Raw genomic sequence first — 16,680 nt, 5'->3', positions numbered from 1 at the left:
AATGTTACATTTCTTACCACGTTCTGAAATTCATTGCTAGATTTAAAGTAAAATTTAAAAGCTGTGCAGTATTTAATGAATGAAATATTGCATTAGTGGTGTGTTTTCCAGTCACCTAGGTGACATAAGACAGTACAAGAGGAGCTAAATATAGAATAAAATCTATTTTTTGCTGTTGGCTTTGTGCTCTGCTGTGAACTGCAGTGTCAATTCATGACACAGTGTCACCGTGGAAGCTTTTTCCAGTAAGGTGAAGACAGGCTGAGCTTCATTATGTAACTTCACATTAAGAATTTATTTCAGATTTTCATTAATGTCATTTTGGTTCAGCTCTGCCTCTCAAGTTTGTTTGCTCTCAATAGCAGAGGCATTGCCAAGGCAATGATGGCTCCAGGAGCTGCCCAAATGCAGTTTTCCTCCACGGGTGAAGGGATGCTGCTCCTTCCTTTGTGTTTCCTTGTTCACCTGCACACTTTAGAAAGCAGGGATGGATTCATCATGCCACAGTCCTCCTCTGTGAAGAGATTCCAAAGTACATTTTGTGGGATGCCAGATGCTTTTCCTGGTCCTGAGTGCTCAGTTCTCCCTGAAGTTAAGAGAGAAGTTGAGGTGAGGATGAAAGAGGACTGAGCATAAGGAATAATCTTGTCCTGCAGATTTGCTGGTTTTAAATTTTGTTTTGTTTAGAAATGAGAACCCCAGACTTGAAAAATTCCCCATCAACAGAAGGGCCTGGATCTGTGGCTCTGGCTCAAGCTCTGACCTCCTGCCTCAGGCTGTGGCTGTAGCGTTGCAAATACAGCCAACAAAGCTCCGACCCCTCCATGGGTTCATGGGAAATCATCTTGGCTATTGTGGATATAATTGATGAAATTGTCATAATCTACCAGAATTTTGGGGGTAAAGCCTGAAAAGGAGCTTTGAACAATGGTAACTCTGCATAGATCACGCTGTATAACTTTTTCAAGATGGCAGTGACTGTAAAGTCAATGCAATTTTTGATCTCACGTTGTGTGGGCAGAAAAATGGTTATTTCCAAGATGTTAAAGAGCTAATCTATTCTGTTAAGTTTTTGTATCTTGCATAGATATAGCTGATTTCTTTTTTTTTTTTTCTTTTAATTTTACAAACCAAGTTGGGAGCCTTGACATTTATTGGGCCCCCATATTTTTCATTTATATTCTCTCTAGTCTTCACCATCTGTTATGACAGTAAATAAGTTTCAAATAAGCCATATCTTCCTCAGCATGAGTTGCTTTTTCTGCAAAAAAAAAATTAAAGTTGCAGTTGGATGTGATATTTGAAGTCACAGCTTGTCTTCAAATATTTAGTAGCGTATTCCTGTGCCAAGGGATATCAATCTGCCATTTGCCTTGCTTACAGTATAATAAAGATTATCCAAGCCCTTCTTTCATAGATATGTCAAGGCTTTTAATTACTATAGCTCAGGAAGTAGCTCTTTCCACGGGCTTTTTCCATTTTGCTTTGGATTAATATGGTTCCTTCTTCTCTTTTTGCACAATAAATTCCAAAAGGAGGATGGAGTGTCTGATTTTGGGGGATGTGATCTTCCCTTGCAAATAAATTCTTTGGCTGTACCAACAGCACTTTTGTTGTTGTAGAAGTCAGTGTTGGATGGATACTTCAGATGTTGGTACAAAAAACTCAGGAAATTCTGCACAGGAGTTGTTGGGATTTTTAGTTCTGGTATAGGCAGGCTGAGGGTAAATTAAAGGTAAATTCTTTTTGTATGTTTCCTTTATTCCATACAGGAACGCTCCATTGAGAAGGGTTGAGACTTGGAAGTCACCTTGTTACCAACATGCCACTTTGCTTTCCAAATTTATCTCTTCCCTGGATTATGAATATTGTGTCACATGGAGACATTTTCCTCATCCTTGGAGGACAGTGGTGCAAAACCACAGGTTGGTTTCACTGTTGTCTTCTAAACTGCAACAAATCACCCTGAAACTCTCTCAAAGTAGCTCCTCTGACAAGGAGGAAATTTCAACCCATTCCACTCAAAACTGGAAACATTGCCAGAACAGCAAACATCAATGTTTCTTGTGGATTGTGGTTTTTACAGATGTACCTGTTCCCCAGGAACTTCCCAGATGTGTTAGAGGTTTTCTAGGATAAACCAGGAATAATCAGACATAAATTCTCCTTGTCCCTTCCAGCCCATCACACGTAATTCTGTGGCTCCAACTGGCCCCATCCCAAATTATCTTTTTGCCCCATCCTTTGATATTTCTGAAGGCTGCACATATATTTTATGGGTGGATTTTAAAATCTGATCTTTCTTCAGTAGGATCTGGTACTTCCAGAATGGCACCAAAGAGAATATTGTGACTGAACATCAGCTCTGCAAAACAAAAGGAGTTTGGCTGCAGTTTGATTTATGTGGAAAGACTCAGGCAAATTCTGCACCAGCCACAACATTCATTATGCAAAGGTACTTTTGAGTAAAAAACAGGTTTTACAGCATTAAAATAATGTTCCTGTTATAGTCAAAACTGATGCACAATTAAGATTAACCCTTTTGTTTGTAAGAGGATTTCACTTTCATTTCAATGTTCATAAGCTTCTTACTATAAAAGTAAAGCTTTTATTTTTATGTATGCAGTTGTTTTTCCTTTTCACCTGTAAATAGAGTAATTGCACTTTTTTATGATTTTCCAGTATTAGATTAGTTTTATAGCATGTTCTGAAATTTCATTCTCTTTCAGCATCAATCTTTGTTTTGTTTTTATTACAGAATTATACTTACAAATAACATCATTTCATAACAATAAACATAAAAATACAATGCAATATAGCAGTTACAGCTTTATAGAGTAAACATTTCATTTGGAAGAAAATTCCACTCTCGCACTACTATTTCACAAAAGCAGCAAGGTCAGAAACTCTGAGGGTTAATAACAAAGCTGTTTATATCCTAAAATAAGGGGACAAATATTCAGGGGTCAATGACTACACCTGTGAGAAAACACAGAAAGAGGGTTTCTTGTCCACAGCTTAATTTTTTTGAAGGAGGGGTCTTAGACAAAAAAAAACTGATTTTCAATTTGGAGTTAGTGTACAAGGTAGGGTAAATTGTATCAAAGCCAAATGATATTCCACAAAATTAAATTTCTTTCACCTGACGTTGCTCAGTGCCAGCTATTTCAAGAGAATTAAAAATTTTCCATGCTACTCTTGCAGACTAAGCACACTCTGGGTAGTGTAGAAAGATGGCAAATATGAAGTCAGAAGATAAGTGCAAGGCAGGAGTTGCTTAAGCACAACATATTTTTCTTAGACTTAGAAGAATTTCCCAAGGTGCTGAATGGAAATAGGTGTGCAAAGAAGAAATACCAGTCAGGAGATTTGGAGTAGGGAAGGGTTTTGCCTTAGATGAGGATAGCTCTTGATCTGATCATTTGCCAAATTCTCTCTTCTCTAAATACAGATTTGCTTATTTAAAACACTGTCCTGGACCAGCCTCTTTTCCTAGCTTTCTTTTACAGTAGTTGTAATATTAAATTAGAAATATTTTTGGAATTATATCCATGTCAAATAGAAAATTTACAATTAGAAAGATCTTCTGGACTAAGAATCCAATTTTCTGATAGCTATATGTCATTATGATTTTTGTCACTTTGCAATGCAAAAATGTACTTAAATTTACACTGAAGAATTAGAGAATTCTTTTAGAATTACATTAATCTTAATTGAGAAGTTTTGTCTTGTGATACAGTGCAAATTTTTCCCCACAGGGAATGGCTCCATCTGAGGTCCCTGGCACATCCTGTAAATTTTCGTCTCTAGTGCTCAACTAAAGCACTTCCATTTTACTAAGGTAAAGTTTCATTTTTCAAAGATTCTTCTTTAGAAACCCAAGATCTGTTTGCAAGTATCTCAAGTCAGAGTTTTTTTCTAGATTTACTTTATTTCTTCATTTTTAAGTCATAGTAAAGAAATGATCTGCAAAATGAAACAAGGTGAATTTTCCTTGCACTGTTTTTTTGTTGTTGTTGTCCCTTATTTCCTTATTTTCAGCATTTACAAGTAATGTCCAATTATGGACCACAGACTCCAATTCCCAGTTCCCCTTCCCTTTTCCTGTTCATTTCTAGTCAATATATGTGATTGATATTGTCAGTTTTGCAGCACTTTGTCCTTTCTCTGTCCTCTAAGACACCAACACTTGCCCTGAGACCCTGTGAACAGTTTTCCAGCTGGCAGATGATCAGCTCCTGCTAATTTGAAAGGGTCTGTTTTAGTCAATGCTTCCTGACCTCTTATTTCTCCATTCTAGGCCGAGATTTTACCTCTTTCTTGTTAATATTTGTGGCAGTCCCATCCCTGCCTGGCCATGGAGTGAAGGTGGGTGCACAAAGCTGAAGGTTTTAGCCCATAATTGTCATTTGTTGGTGATGCCATTGAATCTGGAACTGCTGAGCCACTGTTCCCACTGCTGGCCTGCTCACAGCACAACTTCTTTTTTTGCTCTGATAACCTCAGTGTTTCTTGGTACTTGCCAATGTGTCCTTCTGAGAGTAATCCCGTGTTATTGCAGGACCTGCTTTCTGTGTGCTTCTCTCCGTGACATCAGCAAGTATTTCACTTTTGGAGTGCTCATCATTTGATCTACCAGCTTAAAACCAACAGATTTTACTTTGCTGGGTTTCTTTTTTTAAGGTTCTGAACTTTCCCATCCCATTCCACTTGCTTGATATCCAAATTCTCAATGAGCTTCTTCCTACAAATATAAAAAACATTTTTTGCAGTACCTCCTTCAGTTGCAAAAGCTGTCATTGATGCTTTATAAGAATTTGCAGGCCAATTTGTGTTTTATTTCCTTTACAAACAATAAAATCTTCCTGTCTTGGCAAACTCTTTTTTAGTGATTCTACCAATGTCTCACAAAAACCCCAAAAAGCCTCACCCAACCTAATTTTCTTGCTCTGGTATTCTGTAGTAGATAGTTATCATGATAAATGCACATGTTCTTTATCCCTGTATGTAATCTTGCTCTTTGCATTGCTGATCTTGAAGTAAATATATAAAGTGTTGTCTTATAACAGAGACAAATGATGGGAGAGAAGAGGCAGAGCCCTGGAGTGCCATCCTTCAAAGTCCATCTCTTGGAGGCCTAATTCAGCTGTAGGAGCAGAGAGGGCAACCTTGTAATATTTGCCCTTTGAAATGCTATCTTTCACAGGTGACCTTTAAGCTAACTTGGGAGTCTGACAACCTGGGGCCTCAGCACAAGATCCTTGTCTCTGTCAGCCCCTCACAGCTGCTATCCCCTCTGCCTTTGCTCAAAACAGTCCCTCCTTCTGATTTGATCTGCCTGGCTTCATAACTTCTATCACTTCTCCTAAAATACAATTAGCAGACTGTTCCCTTTCTCTTCCAGGTGCTTCTCTGAGTCTGTGGTTCTGTTGTGCTCTTCACAGACCATATTCCTTCCAGGTTCAATTTCTTGTCTCCAGTAACAAAACCTTTCAAGGACACTGCAGTACCCTGGGGAGATTCAGGGTCCCACAGCATTGCACACTCATCTCGGAACTTGAGCAAATGTAAACCATGAAGTTAATCAGGAAAGAGCTCAAACACTCTTGTGACCTGGCAGAAGTGAAATATCCATGTGGCAGCATACAAAATTAGGGAAAACTATATGAAATGCTGTGGAGTCCCCACTCCTCTGGATTACCCAATCAGCCATTGCCATCTCTAGCCGTGGCAATTGTCCAGGTGTGTTCATGCCTGTCAGGCTGTGACAAATGCAGGTGTGTCTAACAGCAGCTTTTAGGAATTCAGGCATCCACTTCCATAGCTTTTGGAGTGCTGAACCAAAGCTATCCATTCAATAAACAAGCTACAAAAGTTAGAAGGCAGATTCTTACAAATGCAGGTGAAAATTCAGTAAAACCTTTTGTAAGAGATCAGATCTGTATTAAAAACTTCAGGAGACATTTCTAGTTTCTTTAAAAATATTCTTTAAAAATTCTTCTTGTGGTCCACACTTCTCCTAAGGGCTACTTCACTGAAAATTCCTCCTGCTGAGGAATCCTGTTGGAGCTCACACCTTCAGCCCTGGTGACGCTTCCAAGGTCCCTCGGAAGCAGAGGCTGTGTTTTCTGGGACAGCACACATTTCCCCACAACCCCTGCAGCCAGGGCCCTTCTCCCACCCCATTTCTCTTCGCTGTGCAAAAGCCTTGACCTGAGATGGAATTTTGGCCTGGAATTTGGCCTGGAATTTCAGTGTTTTTCAGTGCATTACCTGTCAGCCCTTTGTCCCTGGTTAGCCAGGCAGCAAATGGAACCCCACTGCTATCTCTGCACTTCTCCTTTTTCTGGACTGATTTGTGTTCTTTGCCTTGTCAGTGGTTTGGGGTTTTTATCTGTACAATTGTTTCCTTGGTTGACTCCAACGTGTTTGTTTTTCTAAATGATAGCCAGCCCCTGTTTTGGTGTAGCTCCATATTACTTCATCAATCACTTGAAGGGGACGTTGACACAGTGTTAGGTTCTTTTGAGTAAAACAAGGCTGGTTTTATTATTTTGTTGTGTATTATTTTCCACTATTCCCATTGGACTGGGAAAATTGAGTTTTCATAGGCCTAATCTTCTCAGCTAATGTTATGAGCTAAAGCTAAGTAGCATTTGTTGGAAAACAAGAGGTTTTGTACTCAACTCATTCTTTTGTTTGGTAGAGATGTAACAGATACTGTGCAGGAATTCAAACCAGGCTTTTTTATTCACTGTATAGCTCAAGTTCTGTTTAGATGGTTGCTATTTAACTGGTTGCTATTTATATTTCAAATATTGCAAATATTTTGTTTATTTTTTAAAGAGAAATTTTTTGACTCAGTATCTATAGTTGAAATAATGTCATGTAATGCAAAGAACAAATTTGTAAGAGTTGTGCAGGATGATCTGAAGGGAAGAGACAACAGGAAAGAGAAACAGAATTTACGAAAGATCCAAACAGAAAAAAACCTCAGGTTTGTCCAGAAAAAGGCCTGTGACCATCAGATATGAATCAATTTGTTAGATGGATTAAAGGCCATGTGAAGGGTGAAAGGGAAATGGGTAAGATGGAGTCAAAAGTCTTTTCTCTGCTGGAGCAAGTTTAGCAAACTTAGAAAGTACTGGTGGGGTTGTAATTAGTAGCAGTATTTTGGGGAAAGGAGTAAAATGTATGAGTGGTTTCTGTTCTGGGAAGGAAGGAAGGAAAGCTGCCAGAGGAGAGGGTTGCTGGGTGTGTGAGACCGTGGATGGAGGCTGGGGAAAAGTGACACATTCACAGGGACTGTGGATTCCTGCAGGAAAGCAGAACACACAAAACTGGGTGCTGTTCCCCAAAATCGTCTGTTTTGCAGAGAATCTGAAGTGCTGAGGGGTTTGTGTAATAGATCTGTGCAGGAGAGAGATGGGACAGGATTTCTGTTCAGGACATCCAGAACGAGGGAACAGAGATGTCAGGCAAGATCAACTCACTGGAGAGGAACCACCTCATGTTGGATGTTCTCCAGGTGAGCTCCTGAACACACAGGGAGGAACTTTGGACATTCTGCACATGCCAGTAGTGAGTGTGAGTTTTTATGGTGTATTCTTGTATTCGTGGCTGCTTGAATTAGACTTTCTAGTCTTTTCAAATTCTCATCAGGTAAGAATTTTTTTTTTTTTTTTTAATTTTTGCATCATTGTCCTCAGATCATTGTTACAGATAAAAGCAGAATTTTTTAATGAAATAGCATACACTTGTCAGCAGTATAGTTTCACCTTTCTCCCCCATCATTCTATGATAATATTTATTTCCTGATTACACCTGTTCAGCTATGTTGGATCTGCCTTCTGACAAGTTTAATACAGTTGATGGCATTGATTTAGAATTGCGTAAAGTCTATGAGTGGAATTTTCATTTTCTTACGAAAATATTAGAATGGCTAGAAAATGTAAGTTTTTTATACAAGTTATATTACGTAAAAAATGTAATATATGTATTTCATATGCCTTGGGACTAAACCTTGATGAACCCTCTGTTCATCCTTTGCCACAGTGAACATTGATCACTTTCTTCTACCAAACATTTCCTCCTCCTTAGAGAGCTTCAACATTTGTAAAGAAACTTTCCCTCTTATTAATTATTATTACTTTCTTTAATCAATGATGTTGAAAAAGTAACAAATTTCTAAAATCATCTGTAACTATCATAATCCACACAGCTGGCATAACAACTATTAAAAAAAATCCATGTGTGGGGTTTAGTGCATTGTCCAGTGTCTAAAATTCTGACTTTATTCTTACACTGACAGACTTGGTAATAACAGACCTCTGGCTGGGGAACGCTCAGGTGTCTCTGCTCCTTCTCCAGGCCAGGGGCTGGAGTAGAAGCACAAACTGCAGTGGGAAGCCCCTGTGGCAGGGGTTTTGGGGAGATTTTGCTCCCTGGGATCTGTCTGGTGTTCCATGTGCGGCCACTTCCCTCGGCCAGTGCAGAGAACGTGGGGGCTCTGCTCCCACTGAACAAAGATTCTTCTCCATGAGTAATTTTCTTGCCTGTCGTTTTTTGGATAAGAAGCAATTTTTAAAATGTGTTGTCAGAAATCCATCCCTTATGCAATAAAAAACTCAAAAGCTGTGCCTGATGACATACAAGATGTCCAGATCTGCATTGGCTCCTTCTCTGCAATCTGTTTACAAAAGTTAAAAAATGCAGCAGAATGAGTTGGTTTGTAAAGGTGCTTTTTTGAATGCTAAATCATAGCTGCAAAAAACTGAAACACTAAACTTTGTCTTGTTTCACTACACGAGAGTCATCTGAAACAAGTTTTATTTTAAATTGTAACATAAGATAACACAAATAGAACAGAAGAATAAAGTATACAAAGTCCATTCCTCTCTCTTTCAATGGGAAGAATTGTATTAATTCAATTTATTTGAGGTTTCTGTGGCAGTTTGTGTATTTGCAAAAAAATCTGAAAATTATATATGTGCAATTACTATAATCTTTTCCAGAAGTATTAATCTTAAACTGTCATGAGTTATCTCATTAAAATCCCCATCAAAATACTTTTGATGACACTTTTTAACCCAAATATTAATTACTAATACATTTTGAATTTTAAAAGTGCATATGCCAGATATTTCAAAGTTGTATTTTGATCCTGAATGAGTAATCTGCCTTTTAGAACTCTGATGTACCTCATTTGCCATTGATGTAATGTGAGCTAAAGGGCTTAGCATATCTAAAACTAATTCAATAATTTTATGCTGCTCCTGAGATTTCTTTAAGCCTGCGAGGAATTGGAAATTCCCAAACAGTGGTGAGGAAACACTGAAAAGAGAAGTTTTTCTGTCTGAGGTTTGAATGGAGTCATATTTCTGCTGCCTCTAACCACTGTTTTAGCCATGCTAACAAAGCTGTGAACTTCTGGAATTACAGAAATGGAATTAGAGGAATGGCAGGTGAGCCCAGTGTGTCCTTGCCAGTGCATTTTGGTGCTTCCCTTTGAAGGGCACTCCTTGTTCCCCTCACAGAGAACATCCAGGGACCAAAATCCTGCAGTCCTCATTTCCCTCACAGAGAACATCCATGGACCAAAATCCTGCAGTCCTTGTTCCCCTCCCAGAGAAGATCCAAGGACCAAAACCCTGCAGTCCTTGTTCCCCTCCCAGAGAACATCCACGGACCAAAATCCTGCACTCCTTGTTCCCCTCACAGAGAACATCCATGGACCAAAATCCTGCACTCCTTGTTCCCCTCACAGAGAACATCCATGGACCAAAATCCTGCACTCCTTGTTCCCCTCACAGAGAACATCCATGGACCAAAATCCTGCAGTCCTCATTTCCCTCACAGAGAACATCCACGGACCAAAATCCTGCAGTCCTCATTTCCCTCACAGAGAACATCCAGGGACCAAAATCCTGCACTCCTTGTTCCCCTCACAGAGAACATCCAGGGACCAAAATCCTGCAGTCCTTGTTCCCCTCACAGAGAACATCCATGGACCAAAATCCTGCACTCCTTGTTCCCCTCACAGAGAACATCCATGGACCAAAATCCTGCACTCCTTGTTCCCCTCACAGAGAACATCCAGGGACCAAAACCCTGCAGTCCTTGTTCCCTTCACAGAGAAGATCCAAGGACCAAAACCCTGCAGTCCTTGTTCCCTTCACAGAGAGCATCCATGGACCAAATCCCTGCATCCCCCAGGCAGGTGTGCCAGGGAAGCCCTCAGGGTTATCTCCATGGGGTTCCTCATGGGAGCAGCTGCTGCTGGGCTGAGCTGGTTTCCATCCCTGCTGGTTCCTGGTGCCCTGGTGTTCCCCTCAGTGCCCCTGGCTGGTTCTGCTCCCATGGGCTCCCAGCTGGAACCTCACCCACTGATGCCTCCTGTTTGTCAGCAGTGAAACAACAAGAATTCAGCTCACCTGGCCAGCTCAAACCATTGTCTCAAGTTTTCAAAATACTTCAAGCGTGGGCTGAAATGGTTTTAAGAGTTCCTAAAACTTTCTGTTCCATTTTTTGTCCAAAGTGAGTGGTTGCAGACAAATTCCAGCAGCAGTGTGGCAGGAGGGCTGTGCTCCTCCCCATGCCTCTGTCACTTGTTCCAAAGATCCTGCTAGTTTTCCTTGGCTTTTTTGTCTCATTATTTGTCCTGTTCGTGTCCACCCCTGAGCCATAAAGGGAAAATCCCTCTCTTTATTATCCAAGTAACAATGGGATTTCAGGTCTGTGAGGGTTTTTGTTTGTTTGTTTGTTTGGGGTTTTTCTCAGTGTTGCATGACATGGCGCTATTAATGTTTTTACAGAGTAGCAATGATGAGAGAGGAAACTGCATTCCAGTGGCAGGTCAGCTCCAGGTTAAAAGAGGGAAAAAATAAGAATTCTCTGTCATAATTGCCTGCCATGGAAGGAATAGTGCCTGAACATTAATGTCAAGCATTTGGTACTGAGTTGTCATTGGAAATATACCTGGGACAAGCCCAAATGTACACAACAGGGTACAATGCAAAGTTATTTACACGAAGATAAAAATTCATGTGGAGGTAAAGGAGTTATAGACCATGGGCTATAGACAAATTTAAATTCTGTGTCCTCTTTGAGGACAGGAATTTACATTATTCCATGGAGTTTGCATTATTCCATCTGCTAAAACTCATAAGCAACTGTCCTGATTTCATGAGCTTTATGATATCAAGACCATTTTCACAAGTAAGATTTTTGCTTTTTTATTTTTCAAGCATTTACCAGATATTTTCACCACAGTCTTCCACAAGTGTATAAAAATGTGAACACAGGGATTGAGACAATGTTGGCATGCAGAGAAATATTATTTGTTTTCTTTAAGGTGGGTAAACTTTCAGAGAAGCAGGAAATTATCATTTCTACATACCTGGCATTGTATAATTTAATGTTGTTCTCCCTTGACTCATGTAAACTACAGAGGAATGGCAAAGGTTACCTGCATCATCCAATCTGTTTTAAAAAAATATTTTTATTTGCTCTTTTAGCCCAGGACGCTCTTGCTGGTTTGAGAATGTCCACGTTTTTCCTTGTTCTTAATGAAAATATTCAAAAAGCTGGAAAAAAAATTATATTAGTCTCATTAAGGTACCTTTCAAGCTCTAGCCATGAGGACTGAATTAGGGAAGAGTATTTTTATATTCCTGAACTACAAAGGGAATGATTTACACTTGACTGGGCACTAAAATGATCTTTAGAGAGCAGTATTAGGCTGAAATATAAGGATCATGAATAAAACTTCAGAGGGAGAAAGAACCTCAGTCAGTTGGTTTGGGTTTGGTTTGGTACCAGAAGAAAACCTCACTTTAAATGTGAAATGTCGTGAAACACTTCACTCTCTTCTGAGAGGCAAAAACTTGAATTCTCACAGGTCTGGTTCAGATTCATCACAAGTTCTGCTGGTTGGCTGAATCCAATTCCTCCAGAAATGCAGGTGTGAACTCCAAAAAAAGAGAGTTTCTATGCAGAATGTGTGGTGTTTGGTGTTAGAAGTGAGTTCAGGGAGCCAGTCTCTCAGCTTTCCATGATTTCCAGCTCCATCTGGGCCTGCAGGGGCAATGCCATGGATTTGGTACAATTCTGCTTTTTTAGAGGCTATTTATTTATTTATCTATTTGATGGGGCATTGAAATATTCTTACTGAACCCACGCGTATCAGCTAATGCTGCGTGGGGAAGGAGCAGGGGAAAAGCCCTGTGAATTTTTAATGTACCAGAAATATTTGGTGCACCTGTAACTCCATGAATTAAATTATTCTAGTTTTGAGAAAGATAATGTGAAGTATCTTCATTACTGTTTTATACAGTATTACCTTCTCTAGAAGCAATAGCACTAAAAAAATTAAAAGCAATTTAGCTGCACTAATATTTAGTTGTTTTCAGCTCTAAATGTTTCATTTCTTCAACTATAATTTAATTTATTATAAGAAGAACTTTAAACAAGCTAAAATTGCTATTTGCAAAAATAACCACCCTGATGAGATTAAAATCACAATTTCTCAATTTGCCTGTGGAAACATATTAATGTAATGTAATGGATTCTGTTCTGCACTGAATGACAGACAGATTGATGTGTCAACAGAGAAAAGAGTTATAACCATCAACGTGTCTCTCATTGTTTGACAGTGATTTACTACTGTCCAAAAGTCTGTTAGCTCAACTTTCACACTGAGTTATTCAGACTTACTCTGAGGTGTCACCCCTCAGAGGCTTTGTCTGTCAGCCCCTGCTGCTGCAGGGGACCCCAAAGTCCTCTTGGAACTTCTCCTGCTGTAGGGACAGGCTCCAGCTCAGGGTGCAGATCTGGGCTTTAGAATGGCTCTGGTGGAAACTCAGAGCTGCATTTTATTTTTATGATTTCATTTTCAGGCCTGAAAGGCACTTTTTTACTATTGAATGGATAATCCTGGTGAATGTCCAAATTCTGTAAAACCAGAAAATTTCTGATACGTGCGTGATCAAGGCAACAGAGATCTTGGAGATGCAGCATCTTCACATTATTTAATGAATGGGTAGCCCAGGATTTGATATGGAATTAGTATAATTCTAACACCTAAATATTAATTTCTGTGCTGTTATACCCCAAACTTTAGCTCAGGCAGTGGGGAAAGCCTTGAGGTCCCAAATCCTTGCTGAATCAGCAGGAAGAATCCCTTCTGCTTTCAGCTGTTTTAGAGTCAAATCATCAATTTTTCTCTGTGCTGTCACTGGATTTTCAGAATTTATTGCATTAGAATATTTTCATTTACCATTGATAATTTTTGTCTTTCCAATTTTAATTGTGTCTACCTTTATTTATGATCTGATAAAACAACTTGCTGTTGATTTTAATGCAAAGAAAAGCTGGTCCTTCTTAGTTGGTTAGCTTAATAATCTATTTGATTAGAGCTTGCAAGAAGTGTAGCCTGCACTAAAAAGTAAATTTTGCAGTATAGCACTCATCAGAGTAGGAAGCTGCTTGCCTTCATTCCTAGTGCAAGAAAATATGAAGAAAATAGTGCAAGTACTTGTTTCAAATTTTAAAATTAATAACTTTAAAGCTATTTAAACACCTTCAAAAGAAAAGAGTCATTTCGATTAGAATGGACCAGGCTGCAATTCTGCCTTATTTTTTTTTCTCTATTATTTTGGTAAAACTCATATATCCAGATTAATGGAACACTTCCCAGCCTAATTTTCCTAGTTCTGTGTGTCTGTGCTTTGCTTTTTCTCAGCTAGGTCTGACCAGCCACCACATTTTTCACATCTCTTGGAAAACCATTGTGTCCTTGGGCCCTTTTCAGCCACGTGACTGAATTTTCACAGGAGTTTTCTGTAATCTGTGTTGGCATTAGCAAAGGACACCCTTATGTCCCTGACTCTCTTGGCTTGAAAACGTGCTGATAATTATATTTGAATTGAGAAGTACATTTAAGGGTTCAATACATACACAGTTAACAGTGACTTAATTCTTGTTTGCTCTATCACCCTCTCTTGCCAGTTCTTAAAAACTTGCTGGCTTTTAATGAAATAATTTGGTATTTGAATGAAGCACATCAGGGCACCATCTCAGTGTCAGAGTTCTGCACACAGAGCTTTCAGAGGGGATGATTTGGGTGTTTCATTCCTAGAGCACCTTGATTTATGTGATCTGCAACAGCTTATAACAATGAGTTTAGAAGTTGAAATATCCACTGAATTCTCAGGGAGGGTAGGGCTGCTGAATGCTTGCCATTAAAAGAACTTTTAAAATAGCAAAATAGCGTATGAAAGCTATGTACAGTTGAAATTAATGGTTTGAACTGGGAGGGGGATTCAGAAGCGAGTGAAATGTTCCTCAGGCTGCATTTGGGGTCACAGTCAGGCCCTGCACAGCAGCAGGAGCAGTGTCCAGCACAGCCCAAACAATTCTGCAGGGTTGGTTGTTGTCCAAAGCCCCAGCATCAATTACTGGGACAAATAAAACAAGGTCTGAAGAAGGAATTGCAGTTTCCCTCACAAGGAACTGATTCCATTGTAATTCAGCCATCCCATCTGTCAGAGCAGAATCCAAGGTTTACAATAGCACATGTGTGACCCGAGCCCTGTGTTTCTCCTTTAATGGGCCTCAGTGTCAGGAAAACAATTGGATTGTGTTGTAATGTCCCAGGAACTACCAGGGCTTTTTATTAAATAATATGCATCCTATTAAAACTATTAGGTGATAGCATCACATTCCAAATTAATGAAATTTGGGGGAAAATATGTGTAATTTCAGAACACTGAAGGTTCTCAGGCAGCTTTGGTTGTCTGTTGAGTCATATTTCAACTCAAACCTGGGGATTTCATTCAGCAGCAGCTGAGCTGAGGGACAGGCCCAGGATCACTCTGGGCTCTGCAGTGAGGTTACATCAAACCTTAATTTCATTTACCATCTTCAGCCCACAGGTTATTCAGTTCTAGGGAATAATAGGTATCTATTCCACTCTAAAATCTGATGGAATCTGGGTTATTTTTCTCTTTGTTTTATGGCTGTTGGATCCCTCAATAATAACACTGGAACGCCGAGCCAAGAGGAAAACAAAGAGTTATAAACTCTTGTATACAAAATTACATTTTTTTTGTTGTTAATTTTTGTTCTGTGCTAGTTATTCACTCATTCTTGAGTGAATATCACAGAGGCGATAACCCTGCAGAGGAATTCAGTTATTCTACATCCTTGGCACAAACTGACACATTTCCAACACATTCTTCATTTCTCGAGCTCCTGATATTTTTTACCTACATGCCAGAAATCTTCAGACTTCCTGTATTCTTTAGAGCAGGGATAATACTCAGGTGTGTTTCAGAGGTGATATGGAACCAAATATTCCAAAGTTGGTGGTGGAGCTGCAGCAGCTGCGGAGCCAGGCACAAAAGCCACTGCAACAGCCTCAGTTTTCCCACAGTGCAATTTGAAAATTAATAAGGATTTGATAAATATTTATTGTCAGGAACTTTTGGTTTAAACGGCTTAATTTTTTTTAATATATATTAGTGTCCTGCCAAATCTTTTCCTTTGACTCTTTCTGCTTTCTGTAGACTTTAAAACTGTTGCCTAGGGACTTTTCAAGGGAAACAGACTTTTTTATAAATTACAAGCAAAAAGGATAAAATTTGGCATTAAATTAAAAGACAATAAATCACTTTTTTTTTTTTTTTGCTGTTACATTAATTATCATCAAAGATTTCATTAACTGATTCCTTATCAGCAAAGTCAACAACAAAATTGGAAACTGGACAATTTTCTTCCATTATCAAAAAAGAAAACATTTTACAGCCTCTTTTTTCTCACATTGTATTTTCTAGAAGAATGACTAAAGCATGCAGATTGGACTCAAAAGTCCTCAAATCTCTTCCTGCCTTCTTTGTTTTAACTGGAGTTGAAAACTGATATCAAAAAAATCTATATGTTAGTCTGAGACTGTCTGAAAATAGGCTTCTGTAGATCATTAATACAGAAATATTGAGTTTAGGATGCTGTGACCATTTTAAATAAGCTTGCTTTTTTCCATAATTATCTAATAATTATTCAATAGTTCAGTAATTATCTAATCATCCATGATTACTCTTCTATCTCCTAAACTCTCCTTGAAGCTGAGGTAAAATTACTTTAAATAACCTTGTTTGAGATCAAAATATTTGCCAGCTGAAATTTCAGCTCAGCTTTCCTGGAGCATTTGGGCAGCTCAGCAGCCATTTAATGGGGAAAAAAAAACAAAAAAACAAAAAAAACAACCAAAAAAAACCAAAAAAACCCAAACCTACAAACTCTTTTGTTCTTGTGTTAGGAATTTTTTGGTTTCCTTTTCCAAGGGGAGCTCAGTGCTCATGGTGAGAGGAGCTGTCTTTGCAGAGAGGGTCAGCACCAGCTCAGGGCTCCTGCTGAGCTCCTTGTGGTGCCTCTGGAAGGAATTCACAGAATTCAGGGAGTCTCTGGCTTGGGAGAGACCTTCAAAATCATCGAGTGCAGCCCAGCCCCACCAGCTCAACTCAACCCTGGCACCCAGTGCCCCATCCAGGCTTTGTTAAACACACCCAGGGATGGGGCTCCAGCGCCTCCCTGGGCAGCCATTCCAGAACTTTCTCACCTTTCCGTAAAAAACTTTTTCCCAATATCCAACTTATATTTCCCTTGGTGCAGCAGAAGAGGAGG

At 39.3% G+C, this 16,680-nt stretch overlaps 1 long non-coding RNA gene across 1 annotated transcript in view; it reads left to right on the top strand.

Annotated features, from left to right (window-relative positions):
• Positions 1-1,782: 1,782 nt before the first annotated feature.
• The window catches only part of LOC136562619 (uncharacterized), a 51,781-nt gene continuing 36,883 nt past the window's right edge, over positions 1,783-16,680 (top strand). The window contains exons 1-4 of the long non-coding RNA XR_010784535.1: positions 1,783-1,925; positions 2,309-2,455; positions 3,759-3,841; positions 4,301-4,368. This is a non-coding gene — a long non-coding RNA (uncharacterized lncRNA). The remainder of the gene's footprint in view (positions 1,926-2,308; positions 2,456-3,758; positions 3,842-4,300; positions 4,369-16,680) is intronic.

The sequence above is a fragment of the Molothrus aeneus genome, chromosome 14, assembly GCF_037042795.1.
Source record: "Molothrus aeneus isolate 106 chromosome 14, BPBGC_Maene_1.0, whole genome shotgun sequence".
In the NCBI taxonomy this organism is placed as follows: Eukaryota; Metazoa; Chordata; class Aves; order Passeriformes; family Icteridae; genus Molothrus; species Molothrus aeneus.
Note: the sequence above shows the minus strand (reverse complement) of the source record. Positions and strands in the feature narration are given on the sequence as shown.